At 42.5% G+C, this 16,551-nt stretch overlaps 2 long non-coding RNA genes across 2 annotated transcripts; both read right to left on the reverse strand.

Annotated features, from left to right (window-relative positions):
• Window positions 1-740: 740 nt before the first annotated feature.
• LOC138779847 (uncharacterized) lies at window positions 741-1,547 on the reverse strand. Its single transcript, XR_011361221.1, has 4 exons — window positions 1,510-1,547; window positions 1,221-1,253; window positions 897-944; window positions 741-777 (listed from the first exon to the last, which is right to left on the reverse strand). It is a non-coding gene; the product is annotated as an uncharacterized lncRNA (long non-coding RNA).
• A 5,049-nt stretch (window positions 1,548-6,596) lies between these two features.
• LOC138779846 (uncharacterized) lies at window positions 6,597-11,836 on the reverse strand. The gene is made up of 5 exons (XR_011361220.1): window positions 11,797-11,836; window positions 11,132-11,173; window positions 10,561-10,596; window positions 7,646-7,684; window positions 6,597-6,634 (listed from the first exon to the last, which is right to left on the reverse strand). It is a non-coding gene; the product is annotated as an uncharacterized lncRNA (long non-coding RNA).
• Between the last annotated feature and the right edge of the window lie 4,715 nt (window positions 11,837-16,551).

Raw genomic sequence — 16,551 nt, forward strand, 5'->3', positions numbered from 1 at the left:
TTTTTAGTTACCAAGATAACCCCTTTAAGGGCACCTCCTCCAGACCCCTCTAGGTGTTGTGAGTGTCTACTCCTCCTGTCTCTGATGGTAAAAGGGGGCTCCTCCTCCCCCATGTGTGGTAAATATATCCTCCGGATGGTATGGGCGCCCCATTTACCACTTGATGTTAAAAGGGGTTATCTGGGGAGCTGAAAAGATATTTCCACCATTACCAGTATCTCATTTCTAGTTCGGACTCATCTCATTCCAACATCTTCTGACCTGGCAAAGGTCTGACACGGTAGATCAGGTACTATGGTGTGATCACCACATGTGGGTGAAACTCCCCGCCAGCAGTGGTCAATGTACGCACAATGCTGTGATGACATTGGCAAAATTGTTTGTACATTGACCGCCACTGGTTCCACCCGCATGCGACAATCACAACAAAGTACCTGGCCCACTGTCTCAGGCCGCCTCCGTTTTGCCAGATAAGAAGATGATGGTGTGAGAGGAGACCAAACGAAAAGTGAGACGCCGGCGAGGAAGGAAATGCCTTTTTAGTTACCAAGATAACCCCTTTAAGGGCACCTCCTCCAGACCCCTCTAGGTGTTGTGAGTGTCTATTCCTCCTATCTCTGATGGTAAAAGGGGGGCTCCTCCTCCCCCATGTGTGGTAAATGTGTCCTCCGGATGTTATTGGCGTCCCATTTACCACTTGATGTTCCGGACGCCTCCTCCTCCAGACAGTTTCAGATGGTCGGGTGTCTTCTCCTCACACTGGCGGCGCGGTGTTATCTAGATAGGATATATAACAAGCAATGTGTTAATAATGACAGGTTACATATATAGGCTCCATATGAATATACAGTCAGAATAAAAGTGATCTGAGGTGTGATGGGATTTTGGGTACTCACCTTTACTCCTCCTTGGTGGCGCAGCAGCAGCAGAACAGCGCCCGCAGTCTATAAGGGAAGGAGAAAAACCAGCATGACTTTCCTGAGATCAGACCCGTCAGCAGTGATGGGGAATAGACATTATACTGGAGAGAGGGGACTCAGTGCTATCCTAGTGGGTGTGATACAGGTGGCACCATGTCACTTGTATGTCTGTATTATGTACATGAGGCCTTTCGTGGTTATTATATGTGAATGATAATATAATATATAGTGATGACATGGGGATATACAGTGCAGCAATAGAGGTGTGTTATCATGTAAGTGTATCATCCTTATATTTACCTGGATAAGATGGATCTCCTTCTGCTGCTGCTTCTGCCGAGGAGAAGTGACCAAGAAATGGAGGGAAATCAATGGTTAGTGTAAGGAAACCAGAACTTCTGAGCACATTATATAGAAACAATGCTCTTTTACCAGCTCTACTCACACCTGCAGTAATATACTATTCACTATTACCCACAATAGAAATTAGATCCCACCTCTAAATAGAGCGCCCCCGTCCTCTCTCTATATACAGGATTGTAAATAACAATTCCTTGCATTCACAATGTTATAAGTTTTGTTTCATTACCTGGGGATCTCCATGGTCGTCCCTTGGTCCTCGTCGTCCTCCTCTTCTTCTCTGTGTATAGAATGTAAACCATCTCATATATAAATGTATTGTTATATTACAGATTATAGAGTTTATTGTAAAGAAAGTGATTGCAATAGTAATGTAGTGAGCTGTACACTGCTCTATACAATAACCATATAGTACTGTATATTGCAGGTACAGCCAGCGAAAGTATAAAGTGTATGGGGACCTTAACAACTAAGTCCCAGTGTCAGCAGTTTGTAATGTGAATAAATGCTGTTAAAATAAATAGAAAAATATGATTCTATGTCTAACTAGAGCGCCCCCTATCCGGCCCTCCCACTGCTCCTCTCTCTATACAGGATGGGAAAAAAATAAACGTGTATTCACAATACTATAAGCTTTGAGCCCTCACCTGGGGGGGTCTGCAGCCTCGTCCTCTTCCTCGTCGACGTCGATTTCACTATATAGAGAACATAAACCAGCTTGTATATATATATATATATATATATATATATATATATATATATACATCCTGTCTTTCTGCCGCTCCTCTCTCTATACAGTATAGTAAAAAAACAAAAAACGTGTATGCACAATACTATAAGCTTTGAGCCCTCACCTGGGGATGTCCGCAGCCGCGCCATCTTCCTCGTCGTCATCGATTTCACTGTGTAGAGAACATTCACCAGCTTGTGTATTTATATATATATATATATATATATATATATATATATATATATATATATATATACACATCCTGTCTTCCTGCCGCTCCTCACTCTATACAGGATGGTAAAAAAAATAAATATGTATTCACAATGCAATAAGCTTTGAGTCCTCACCTGGAATTGTCCTCTGCCTCGTCCGCCTCCTCCTCTTCGTCAGTCTCACTGTATATAGAACATAAACCAGCTTGTGTGTATAAATATATATAGACATTTATTAGGACCAGTGTAAATCCAGCAGGACCTGTACCTACCACAAGGCAGCTGCAGAAATCTACAAGTGCTCCGCAGCAGGTGTAGGTTTCTGCCCTGGTTTTTCCCTGTTTTTCGGCATAAACCATGATAAATTAGTAGCAGATGGAGGCCACAGCTTTTTGTGCCTCTTTCTCAATGTACTCAGGGTGCACATATATAAATCTGCCCCATAGTTTTTGGGGATATGGGAATATACATACGTGAGTTTTGAGCGGGGAACAGAGATATAAATGGAATCATATTGTGATATCATGTAGATGGATGATTATATCTCTGCTGGTTCTTCATACTTACACGATGGTCTCCAGGCTTGGGATCCAACCGTGCAGTGGGTACTTGTCGTCTCTGTAATAGAGAACATCGGGTTGGTTAGGATGATTGTTACTTGGTCACATTTGAAACTTTCAGAAAATGCTATTTATTGCCGCCTCTCTATATAACATTAATTCCATCAATGATATTTATTTGGGATCACTGCCAGTTGTCCCCTTAAGGATAGTTTAACACGTACCGGACCCGGCCCCTTTAACCCCCCGCTGGCCGGCGGCACGCATGCCCGATCGCCCCCCTCGCACCGATCCCTCCCCTTCGCCCGCTTGCTTCATTGTGTGCTGTGAGAAGTTCTGATGTGGGCACGCGCTGATGTGCCCGCATCAGAACACTGCTGCCCGAAAGTTCATCTGCGGCCCATGGCCTTAAGGTGCGTTCACACTACGGAACCCATGCGCATATCCCACCACATATTCCGCAGCTCGTCCCCCATCACTGTTTGTGCCATAGACTCCATTCTATGGTCGGGTGGATTCCACCATCCGCCGGAAGAATTGACATGTCATTTTGGGCCACATATGATCACTGTTTATTCTATGCTTTTATGGGGTGAAGCAAGTAAAATAACAAGTAAAAAAAAAAAAAAAAATACTGTAAAAATGATTTATTTGACTTTATTACTGTTTTCATGTAGTGTAATTACCTGAATATCCACGGCGCCTCCATCACGTCCATCTTCCACCTATTACATGATAAAAAAAATTGCATATTATAAAGGGGATGTCAGTCCTCCAAGTGCTGCATGTTGGGGGAGGTTTTATAGAAACATGTACATTGGAAATCCACTGGCCCAGATTTATTAGACCAGATGATCTGACTATAAATGTGCTGTTAGCACTGGGCATTTGGGTTGGAATATTTTTGTGAAAATTTTGCACAAAATCTTGGTCAAACTATGTTTAATGTACATTATGTGAGTTCACCTTAAAAAAAAAGTCTTCTTACTTTTTTATATTAAACCAATGGACATTATTTAAAATACCCAAGGGGATATTACTAGGCCTCAGATCCCTCCTGTGTACCTGTAAGTGTCTTAAAGGTGTGGCTTAACCTGTAAGGTGCCACTGCTTCTCTCTCTCCTAACCCCCCCCCCCCAGCCTTTTCCCTATGAACGTGACTGATTGTTTTCGCTTGGCTGTCAGTCATGATGATAGAGGAGATTTAGTTGAGACAAATTGTAAATGAGTGCCTGGGAATATCACCGTGTGTATGTCTACAAGGCTGTTACTTCTGGTATCCGGCTCAAAAACATCCCTTTTCTTATTTGCAGAAAAATGCTGGAGCCGGATGAGATGGGAAAGTCACCGCCATCAATGCTTTTGTTTACTTGGTGTTTTTCGTCACTTTGGAACCTTGGTGTGTGCTCTAGGTATGGCGTCTTTTCTTTACATATGTGTTGTGTGTTTTGTGAAAGTTTTTGTTTTTTACTTTACAGTTCATGTGATTGAGGTTGGTTTCACACAAGACATTTTTTTTTGGAAATCTTCCACTGTAATTTTTGAGCCAAAGCCAGGAGTGGATCCGGCAGGTAGGAGATATATAAGCGCTTCTTTTATTGTACCCATTACTTTGAATCCATTTCTGGTTTTGGCTTAAAAACTGTAATGGCAGCTTTCCAAAAAAAACTGCCATGTGTAATTCCAGCGTTAAAAAGAAACCAATGAATCACATGCTCTGCTATGGGGAAACACCACAAAATCAGACACAAGAAATACACATCATTTAACCGAAATGCTGTAAGGTTTACTAGAAAACAATACAAGTAATGTAAAATTAAAGGGGTAGTTTAGCAAAAAAAAATTCTTTCAAATCAACTGGTGCCAGAAAATGCCAGACATTTATATTTTATGAAAAAATCCATTACTGATCAGCTGCTGTATGTCCTGCATGAAGTGGTGTTTTCTTTCGAGCCTGGAGAGCAGGAGGGGGTTTTCTATGGGGATTGGCTACTGCTCTGGACAGTTCCTGACATGGACAGAGGTGGCATCAGAGAGCACTATGCCAGACTGGAAAGAATACACCATTTCCTGCAGGACATACAGCAGCTGATAAGTACTAGAAGAGTTGAGATTTTTTTTTATTAGAAGTAAATTACAAATCTCTCGCACTCCTTGGCACCAGTTGATTTGAAAGTTTGTTTTTTTCCTGAACTACCCAAGAAAGATTCAAACACTTGTTTACTATGAGATACTTACTCCCAATCGTCCTCATCTTCATCACCGGTGTCTTCCTCGCTGCTGTTAGTGATAAAATAAAGAAGATAGTGAAAACCAGACACACATTACAGGCATCATTTTTCTGGCAGAACTGCATCCGCGCTGTGATCGGTGTCTATAGGGGAGGAATTATAGGGTCACACAAGTTTTACATTTTTAGTTTTACATTTAAACAAAAGGCTACAAATTTTGCTAGAAAAAATACAACTAATGTAAAATTAAAGGGATAGTTCAGCAAAAAAGTTTTTTTCTTTCTAACCAGCTGGTGCCAGAAAGTGCCAGAGATTTATAATTTACTTCCATTAAAGAATCTCAAGTCCTCCATTACTTCTCAGTTGCTGTATGTCCTGTAGGACGTACAGCAATCCTGCTCCACATTGATGAGGGGCAACACCCCAAACAGCTATCTGTGGATGGTTACCTAGCCTTGGTTTATCCCTTGTCATTACATTGACTTATAGGCCCACTTAATATGGCGGTTTTCTAACAGGAGCTGCCCCTTGGCTGGGTCCTTCCCGGAGGGATATCTGGCTAGTCCTGTGTTTGAGACTCTTCATTGAGGCTCCACAGGCTCTTCTTTTTCATATTCATGTTTCCCAGGGGGCAATGCACCTAGGACTTCACTGCAATGAGCGCTTTCACTAGCAGCCGGCAGTGTTGTCATTTGGCTGGTCTCCCTGAGATCAGCGATCTGTTTCTCTTATGTCCTGCAGGAAGTGGTAGTCTTTCTATTGTGGAAAGCAGGAGAGGTTTTCTATGGGGATTTGCTACCGCTCTGGGCAGTTCCTGTCCCAGACTTAGATGTCAGAGAGCAACAGACTGGAAAGAATACACCATTTCCTGCAGAACCTACAGCTGCTGAGAAGGAAATTTTTTTTAATAGAAGTGAATTACAAATCTTTGGCACTTTCTGGCTTCAGCTGATTTTAAAGAATTTTTTTGCTGAATTAGCCCTTTAAAAAAACTCCTAACACTGTAATTTTCATAGGCTTGTTTTTTAAGAAGAGACTATGAGATACTTACTCCCAATCCTCCGAATCCTCCTCTGTGTCGTCCTCGCTCCTGTTAGTGATAGAATAGAGAAGATAGTGAAAACCAGACACATTAGAGACATCAGTTTTCTGGCAGAACGACAATAATGATATTTAGAGACATCTTCACGATGATCAGAGTCTATAGGGGAAGATGCAGTTAAAATAAATAAAAAAATATGATTCTATGTCTAACTAGAGCGCCCCCTATCCTGTCCTCCCCACACTCCTCTCTCTATACAGGATGGTTAAAAAATAAGCATGTATTCACAATACTATAAGGTTTGAGCCCTCACCAGGGGATGTCCGCAGCCGCGTCATCTTCCTTGTCTTCGTCAGTCTCACTGTATATAGATCAGAAACCAGCTCATGTGTTAAATCTGCCCCATAGTTTTGGGGATATGTGAATATACAGATGTGAGTTTTGGGCGGGGAACACAGATATAAATGGACTCATATTGTGATATCATGTAGATGGATGATTATATCTCTGCTGCTTCTTCATACTTACACGATGGTCTCCAGGCTCGGGACCCAACTGTAGAGCGGGTACTTGTCGTCTCTGTAACAGAGAACATCGGGTTGGTTAGGATGATTGTTACTTGGTCCCATTTGAAACTTTCAGAAAATGATTATTTATTGCGGCCTACCGATATAACATGAATTCCATCACTGATATGTATTAACTCCTTGTCGTCACTGCCAGTTTTCCCCTTAAGGGGATGTGCACATTGAGAAATAGGCCAAGAATTTGAAGCGGTATCCGCTCTTAAGGTGCGTTCACACTACAGAATCCGTGCGGATAATCTCCAGTTGATTCCGCCTCTCCACCTGTCCCATAGACTCCATTCTATGGTCGGGCAAATTCCGCCATCTGCCCAAAGAATTGACATGTCAATTCTTTGGGCGGATGTCAGAATCCCCCCGACCATAGAATGGAGTCAATGGAACAGGAGGAGATGCGAGCAGTGGAATCCGTGGCAGGTTATCTGTGCGGATTCCATAATGTGAACACACCCTAAATTTCCGCTTGAAATTCTTCCTATAAAATATGAATAGAGCAATGTTCTATTGTGTTCATCGGGATTTCCGCTCTGTTGTTCACACAGCAGAATTTTTAAGCAGAATTTTTCCACCTTCAGGCAAAGAATTGACATAGCAATTTTTTAAGCCGATTCCACCAGGAGAATCCTATAGAAGTCAATGGGGTTTGAATTCTTCTGGAATTCCACTTGAATTCTGCTCAAATTCTGCTCCTATTCTGCCAGAGCTGAATAGATGAATTTCAAGCAGACAATTTTCCTCTTCAATTCCTCGCTAGTAACCCGCCTCGGATTAGGCCACTCGCGTTGGAACGCATCTCCACCCGTGCCATAGACTCTGTTCTGTGGTCGGTCAGATTCCGCCATCCACCCGAAGAATTGACAAGTCAATTCTTTGGGTGGACGGCGGAATCCGCCCGACCATAGAATGGAGTCTATGGCACAGGCAGAGATGTGTGTGAGCAGGGGCGAAAACTATTGTAAAAATGATTTATTTGATTTTTTTTGCTGTTTTAATGTAGTGTTATTACCTGAAAATCCACGGGGCGTCCATCACGGCCATCTTCCACCTATTACATAATAATAAAAAAATAATTGCATATTATAAAGAGGATATTAGTCTGTCCTCCAAGTGCTGCATGTTGGGGGAGGTTTTATAGAAACATGTACATTGGAAATCCACTGGCCCAGATTTATTAGACCAAAAAAGGCACAAAATCTTGGTCAAACTATGTATAAAGTACAATATGTGAGTTCACCTTAAAAAAAGTCTTCTTACTTTTTATATTAAACAATGGACATTTTTTTATTTAGGGCCAGACCTAAAATCAACGGTCTCCCACCGCGCATCGCTACGGTGGAATAGCGGTGCGCCGCGGGCGACCGATGATTTGAGAAGCACTATACATTACCTGGCAGGACTTCTCCGCTCCGTCTTCCTCCCCGAGTCCTGCGCGCTCTAGCTTCAGAATGGCCTGTCAGCTGTGAGAGCGCTCAGCCAATCACAGGCCGGGACCGCCGAGTGGCCTGTCAGCTGATAGACCATTCTGAAGCTAGAGCGCGCAGGACCCGGGGAGAAAGACGGAGCGGAGAAGTCCTACCAGGTAATGTATGGTGCAAGGGCTGCAAGGACATCGGTAACCATGTCCCTGCAGCCCTCGCTTAACGATCATCGGGCTGTGGAATAGGCCCAGTAAACGCGCTCATTTACATCGTTGATCGTGCCCTGCTCGGCCCTTGGAATAGGGCCCTTAGTTCAGGCAAAGCACCATGTTATACGGCCTGATTGACAATGTAAATGAGCACCAATCTGCTAGATTTACTGAGCCTATTACACAGCTCGATAATCGTGCAGCAAGGGCTGTATATATATATATATATATAATATATATATATATATATGTATATATATTGTTAGCGATGTCCGTGCAGCCCTTGCCTTTAGTGTCAAATAATATGTAAAGTATATACATACCTCCCACGTTCTCCAATGCTTCTACCCAGTCCCGGTATCTTATGGTGCGTTTACACAGGCAGATTTATCTGACAGATTTTGGAAGCCAAAGCCAGGAATGGATTTGAAAAGAGGAGAAATCTGTCTTTCCTTTATGACCCGTTCCCTGTTTATGGTCTGTTTCTGGCTTTGGCTTCCAAAATCTGTCAGATAAATCTGCCTGTGTAAACGCATCATTACTGGCTGCTGCTAACAGGATGATACCGTATGTATATACTTTATTATATATAGTCATCAGCCGTCAGCCGCACATCACTATTACATGTAGAGATGTGCAGTCGGCGACTGATGATTTTAGATCAGGACCAAAAGACACGATCGCTCTTTATTACACGGAGCAATAATCCACTGAATGGTCCTGATCCGGCAGATTCCGCTCAGTGTAATAAGAGCATCACCGGATGGTGTTTTTTGTCACTTTGGGACCTTGGTGTGTGCTCTAGGTATGGCGTCTTTTCTTTACATATGTGTTGTGTGTTTTGTTAATTTTTTAGTTTTTTTACTCTACAGTTCATGTGATTGAGGTTGGTTTCACACAAGACAGTTTTTTTGGAAATCTACCACTGTAATTTTCGAGCCAAAGCCAGGAGTGGATCCGGCAGGTCGGAGACATATAAGCTCTTCCTTTATTGTACCCATTACTTTAAATCCAGTTCTGGTGTTGGATCAAAAACTGCAATGGCAGCTTTCCAAAGAAAACTGCCATGTGTAAACCCAGCCTCAAAGAGAAACCAATGAATCACATGCTCTGCTATGGGGAAAAACACCACAAAAATCAGACACATAGAAAAACACTTTATTCAAACAAAATTCTGCAAGGTGTAACCGTATGGGTTTATTTCAGAATATTAAAGTGTCTTATTCATGTGATAGGAAGGAATGTAGTGTTTTCATGTCTTATTTGTATCTATCTATCTTCTATCTATCCATCTATCTATCTATCTTAGCTGGCTGTGTAAGTGGGATTGGTTTGTATTTAGCTAAGTGCATGGGAATAGGTAGATGTCAACATTGGAGGACACAGTTGTTGTTATTGCCAAAATGCATGTAGCTGTAATTGTACAACCACATTTTGCTTGGTAAACATGTACAGGGCCTGGGAAACTTCCATTCATGGTCATCAGTGGTCTACATAGACATTTCTGGAAGCACATCACCCCCCACCCAAATTACTATAAAGATCGGGGGTATGTAGCTTCTAGTCAGCCTCAGCTGGGACCATGGATGGAAGGTGCCCAGCACCCTGTCATCGCGCGAAATTGGTGTATATTAGTCCATAATATACAATGGGGCTCCCCGTTTCATTGTGGAAGGAACAACCATGCATCTGTACCATCTGTAACTGCAGCTAAGTATTGTTTTCTGTAATAAATCTCTTCTTTTTTCTATAAATCTGTGTGGTTATAGCCTTCTGCGACTATTATCAAAAGCAACCGGTTACACAAGGTTTGCTAGAAAACAATGCAAGTAACATTAAAAAAGGGAAAAAAAATCAAATCAACTGGTGCCAGAAAATGCCAGAGATTTGTAATCTATGAAAAAATCTCAAGTCTGCCATTACTTATCAGCTGCTGTATGTCCTGCATGATGTGGTGTATTCTTTCCAGTCTGGAGAGCAGGAGAGGGTTTTCTATGGGGATTTGCTGCTGCTCTGGGCAATTCCTGACATGGACAGAGGTGGCAGCAGAGGGCACTGTGTCAGACTGGAAAGAATACACCACTTCCTGCAGGACATACAGCAGCTGATAAATACTGGAAGAGTTGAGATTTTTAAGTAAATTACAAATCTCTGGCACTCTGTAGCACCTGTTGATTTGAAAGATTAAAATGCTGATTATCATAGGTTTGTTTTTTAACACGTGATCCCCTGCGGACATGTCTGTGACTGATTATATTACTATAATATACTGTATGTTACTGTGAGATACTTACTCCAAATCCTCCAGACGCTCATCGATGTCGTCGCTGCTGTTGGTGATAGAATAGAGAAGATGGTGAGAACCAAACACACATTAGAGACATCAGTTTTCTGGCAGAATTTCACCAATAAGAAAAGAATAGTTCAGTAAACATTTTTTTTTCTTTCAAACCAGCTGGTGCCAGAAAAGTGCCAGAGATTTGTAATTTACTTCCATTAAAAAATCTTAAGTCCTCCATTACTTCTCAGCTGCTGAATGTCCTGCAGGATGTGGTATTCTTTCCAGTCTGGACAGCAGGAAAGGTTTTATTTGGGGATTTGCTACTGCTCTGGGCAGTTCCTGTCGCAGACAGAGGTGGGAGCAGGGAGCAACTGTGGCAGACTGTAAAGAATACACCACTTCCGGCAGGACATACAGCAGATGATAAGTATTTGAGATTTTTTTTAATAGAAGTAAATTACAAATCTCTGCACTTTCTGGCAACAGTTGATTTGAAAGAATTTTTTTGCTGAATTACCCCTTTAAAAAAATAAAAATAAAAAATCTCCTTACACTAATTTTTAAGACGAGACTTAGATACTTACTCCCAATCGTCCGAATCCTCCGCGATGTCGTCGATGATGCTCCTGTTAGTGATAGAATAGAGAAGATAGTGAAAACCAGACACACATTAGAGACATCCTGGCAATGATTGGTGTCTATAGGGGAGGAATTATAGGGTCACACAAGTTTTACATTTTTAGTTTTACATTTAAATAAAATGCAACAAATTTTGCGAGAAAAAATACAACTAATGTAAAATTAAAGGGGTAGTTCAGCAAAAAAGTTTTTCTTTCAAACCAGCTGGTGCCAGAAAGTGCCAGAGATTTGTAATTTACTTCCATTAAAGAATCTCAAGCCCTCCATTACTTCTCAGCTGCTGTATGTCCTGCAGGAAGTTGTATTCTTTCTATTCTGGAAAGCAGGAGAGGTTTTCTATGGGGATTTGCTACCGCTCTGGGCAGTTCCTTTCCCAGACTTAGATGTCAGAAAGCAACAGGCTGGAAAGAATACACCATTTCCTGCAGAACCTACAGCTGCTGAGAAGTACTGGAAATGTTTTTAACAGAAGTGAATTACAAATCTTTGGCACTTTCTGGCTCCAGCTGATTTGAAAGAATTTTTTGCTGAATTACCCCTTTAAAAAAAAACTCCTAACACTGTAATTTTCATAGGCTTGTCGTTTAAGACGAGACTATGAGATACTTACTCCCAATCCTCTGTGTCCTCCTCGGTGTCGTCCTCGCTCCTGTTAGTGATAGAACAGAGAAGATAGTGAAAACCAGACACACATTAGAGACAACAGTTTTCTAGCAGAACGTCATTAAAGGGGTACTCCGGCCCGGGGGTATTTTTCAGATACGGCCGGGGAGGGGGTGGTTATGGATGGCGGAGGTCACTTACCTCCCCGATTCCAGCGCCAGGTCCCGGATCGCGCCGTCCTATACACACGTTCCGCGGCCGCTCAATGGTGTGAGCTGCCACATGAGACGTGACGTCTCCAAGCAGCTTACCCATTCAGCGGCCGAGGCGGAACTCCGCTACAGACGATGAATGGGTAAGCTGATTGGAGACGTCACGTCTCATGTGGCAGCTCACACCATGGAGTGGCTGCGGAATAAGTGTACAGGGCGGCGCGATCCGGGACCTGGCGCTGGAATCGGGGAGGTAAGTGACCTCCGCCATCCATAACCACCCCTCCCCGGCCTGAATCTGAAAAATACCCCCGCGCCGGAGTACCCCTTTAATAAAAGACAATAATGATATTTACAGACATCTTCACGATGATCGGAGTCTATAGGGGAAGATGCAGTTAAAATAAATAGAAAATATGATTCTTTGAGCCCTCACCAGGGGATGTCCACTGCCTCGTCCTCTTCTTCGTCAGTCTCCCTGTATATAGATCAGAAACCAAATCGTGTGTTAAATCTGCCCCATAGTTTTGGGGATATGTGAATATACATATGTGAGTATTTGGTGGGGAACACAGATATAAATGGACTCATATTGTGATATCATGTAGATGGATGATTATACCTCCGCTGCTTCTTCATACTTACACGATGGTCTCCAGGCTCGGGACCCAACTGTAGAGCGGGTACTTGTCGTCTCTGTAACAGAGAACATCGGGTTGGTTAGGATGATTGTTACTTGGTCCCATTTGAAACTTTCAGAAAATGTTATTTATTGTGACCTCTCAATAAGAACATGAAATCCATCAGGATATTTACTAACCCCTTGTCATCACTGCCAGTTTTCCCTTAAGGGGATCTGCACATTGAGGAATAGGCCAGGAATTTGAAGCAGGATGCGCCCGTGTGCCTCTCCACCTGTCCCATAGACTCCATCTATAATCGGGCGGATTCCGACATCTGCCCAAAGAATTGACATGTCAATTCTTAATGCGGATGGCGGAATCCCCAGACCATAGTATGGATTCAATGGAACAGGAGGAGATGCGAGCAGTGTATTCCATGGCAGGTTATCCGTACAGATTCCATAATGTGAACACACCCTAAATTTCCGCTTGAAATTCTTTCCATAAAATATGAATAGAGCAATGTTCTATTGTGTTCAACGGGATTTCCGCTCTGTTATTCACACAGCAGAATTTTCAATCAGAATTTTCTGCCACGGATCGGACAAAGAATTGACATGTCAATTTTTTGGGCCGATTCCTCCAGGGGAATCCTATAGAATTCAATGGGGTTTGAATTCTGCTTGAATTCTGTTCCTATTCTGCCAGAGGTGAATAGATGAATTTTAAGCAGAAAACTTTCATCTTCAATTACTTACTAGTAACCCGCTTCGGATTACGCCACAGCCGCTGGAACACATCTCCACCCGTGCCATAGACTCCGTTCTATGGTCGGTCAGATTCCGCCATCCGCTCGAAGAATTGACAAGTCAATTGTTCGTGTGGACTGCGGAATCCACCCGACCATAGAATGGAGTCTATGGCACGGGCAGAGATGTAAACAAGCTGGGGAGAAAACTATTGTAAAAATTATTTATTTGATTTTTTTCTGCTGTTTTAATGAAGTGTAATTACCTGAAAATCCACGGGGCGTCCATCACGGCCATTTTCCACCTATTACATAATAATAAAAAAAATTATTGCACGGGATATTAGTCTGTCCTCCAAGTGCTGCATGTTGGGGGAGGTTTTATAGAAACATATACATTGGAAATCCACTGGCCCAGATTTATTAGACCAGATGATCTGACTATAAATGCGCTGTACTGGGTATTTGGGATGAGATGTGAAAGTCACCACAATCAATGATTTTGTCTACTTGGTGTTTTTTGTCACTTTGGGACCTTGGTGTGTGCTCTAGGTATGGCGTCTATTCTTTACATATGTGTTGTGTGTTTTGTTAAGGTTTTAGTTTTTTACTTTACAGTTCATGTGATTGAGGTTGAGGCTCCAATCTGGATCCAGGATCGGTGGTTTAGAAGGCTACTTGCTCTTATTAATAGTCTGATATGGGGAAGAGAAAAGTGGGGATTAAATATCAGCTATTGGTACAGAGAGAGGGGGAAGGTGGGCTGAGCATGCCAGACTTTCGGCTATATTTTCTAGCAATGAAGTTACAGGACTTGATGCGGGGCGTCCTCTCCCCTACAGTCAGATATATCCTCCAAGAAGCTGTCCCAAATGGAAATATCTTGGAAAGTTTAGAAGGAGAGCAGTTGAAGGGGGATAATTTAGGTTTCTTTTCTTATGTTAAATTGTACACTAGACCATGGAAAGTGGTCAAACGCCTATGTAAGATTAAAAACAGTTTAGAGTTTAGGCCAATCTGGGGGAATACAAAATGTCACGAATTTACAAAGATAATAGATTGACAATTTTGGATTAACAAAGGAGTTAGGCACTTAAGTCACATAACTCATCGAGGCACTTTGATTGGCTTTTCAGCAATGCAGGCGAGATATGGAGTGCACGATGGACACACATTCTGGGATTTTCAGATAAAAAGCGCCTTCGAAAGCACAAAGGATACTTCTATTTTTACAATTGAGTCACACACACTTATAGACTTTTTGAGGGGACAAATATGGAAAACGTGTGGGGGGGGATGAGGGAGGTCTTCAAATGGATGGATGGTATTTATATTTTTGTATATTTATTTTTGATTGTTGATATGCAATGATATTCGTTGTAAAGAAAAAAAATGTTTTGTTTTTTTACTTTACAGTTCATGTGATTGAGGTTGGTTTCACACAAGGTAGTTTATTTGGAAATCTGCCACTGGAATTTTTGAGCCAAAGCCAGGAGTGGATCCGGCAGGTCGGAGACATATAAGCGCTTCCTTTATTGTACCCATTACTTTGAATCCACTTCTGGTTTTGGCTTAAAAAACTGCCATAGCAGCTTTCCAAAAAAAACTGCCATGTGTAAACCCAGCCTCAAAGGGAAACCAATGAATCACATGCTCTGCTATGGGGGAAAACACCATAAAAATCAGACCAAGAAAAACACTTTATTCAAACAAAATGCTGCAAGGTTTGCTAGAAAACAATGCAAGTAATGTATCATTAAAAAATAAAAGAAAAAGTTCTTTTAAATCAACTGGTGCCAGAAAATGTCAGAGATTTGTAATCTATGAAAAAAATCTTAAAGGAAACCTGTCACCCCCCGCGTCGGGGTGACAGGCTCCCGACCCCCAGATAGATCCCCTTATACTTACCTCATGTCGCCGAGTCCCGCTGCCGGAGCCGGTCCCGGGATGGAGATATCCCGGTGAGAAGCCGGCGCGCGCGCTGTGGAGATGGGTCCGGCGTCCATAGAGAATGAATGGAGCCGTGCGCGCGCAGCAGAGATGAGTCCGGCTCCATTCATTCTCTATGGACGCTGGACTCATCTCCACAGCGCGCTTGCCGGCTTCTCACCGGGATATCTCCGTCCCGGGACCGGCTCCGGCAGCGGGACTCGGCGACATGAGGTAAGTATAAGGGGATCTATCTGGGGTGGGGAGCCTGTCACCCCGGCGCGGGGGGTGACAGGTCCTCTTTAAGTCTTCCATTACTTATCAGCTGCTGTATGTCCTGCATGATGTGGTGTATTCTTTCCAGTCTGGAGAGCAGGAGAGGGTTTTCTATTGGGATTTGCTGCTGCTCTGGGCAGTTCGTGACATGGACAGAGGTGGCATCAGAGAGCACTGTGTCAGACTGGAAAGAATACACCACTTCCTGCAGGGCATGCAGCAGCTGATAAGTATTGGAAGAGTTGAGATTTATAAGTAAATTACAAATCTCTGGCACTCTGTAGCACCTGTTGATTTGAAAGATTAAAATGCTGTTTTTCATAGGTTTGTTGTTTGATACGTGACGCGGACATGTCTGTAACTGATTATAGTACTATAGTATTTTACTGTGAGATACTTACTCCAAATCCTCCAGACGCTCATCGATGTCGTCGCTGCTGTTGGTGATAGAATAGAGAAGATGGTGAGAACCAAACACACATTAGAGACATCAGTTTTCTGGCAGAACTTCACCAATAAGAAGGGAGTTGAAAGGATTGTTCAGCAAACAGTTTTTTCATTCAAACCAGCTGGTGCCAGAAAAATGCCAGAGGTTTAGAGATTTGTAATTTACTTCCATTATAAAATCCCAAGTCCTCCATTACTTATCAGCTGCTGAATGTCCTGCAGGAAGTGGTATTCTTTCCAGTCTGAAAAGCAGGAAAGGTTTTCTATGGGGATTTGCTATAGTGCAGTTCCTGTCCCAGACTTAGATGGCAGCATAGAGCAATTGTGTCAAACTGGAAAGAATACACCACTTCGTGCAGGACATCCAGCAGCTGATAAGTATTGGAGATTTATTTTTTTCATAGAAGTAAATTACAAATCTCTGGCACTTTCTGACACCAGTTGATTTGAAAGATTTTTTTTTTTTTTTTGCTGAATTACCCCTTAAAAAAACAACAAAAAAAGCTCCTAACACCTGTAATTTTTAT

The sequence above is a fragment of the Dendropsophus ebraccatus genome, unplaced genomic scaffold (assembly GCF_027789765.1).
Source record: "Dendropsophus ebraccatus isolate aDenEbr1 unplaced genomic scaffold, aDenEbr1.pat pat_scaffold_791_ctg1, whole genome shotgun sequence".
Lineage (NCBI taxonomy): Eukaryota > Metazoa > Chordata > Amphibia > Anura > Hylidae > Dendropsophus > Dendropsophus ebraccatus.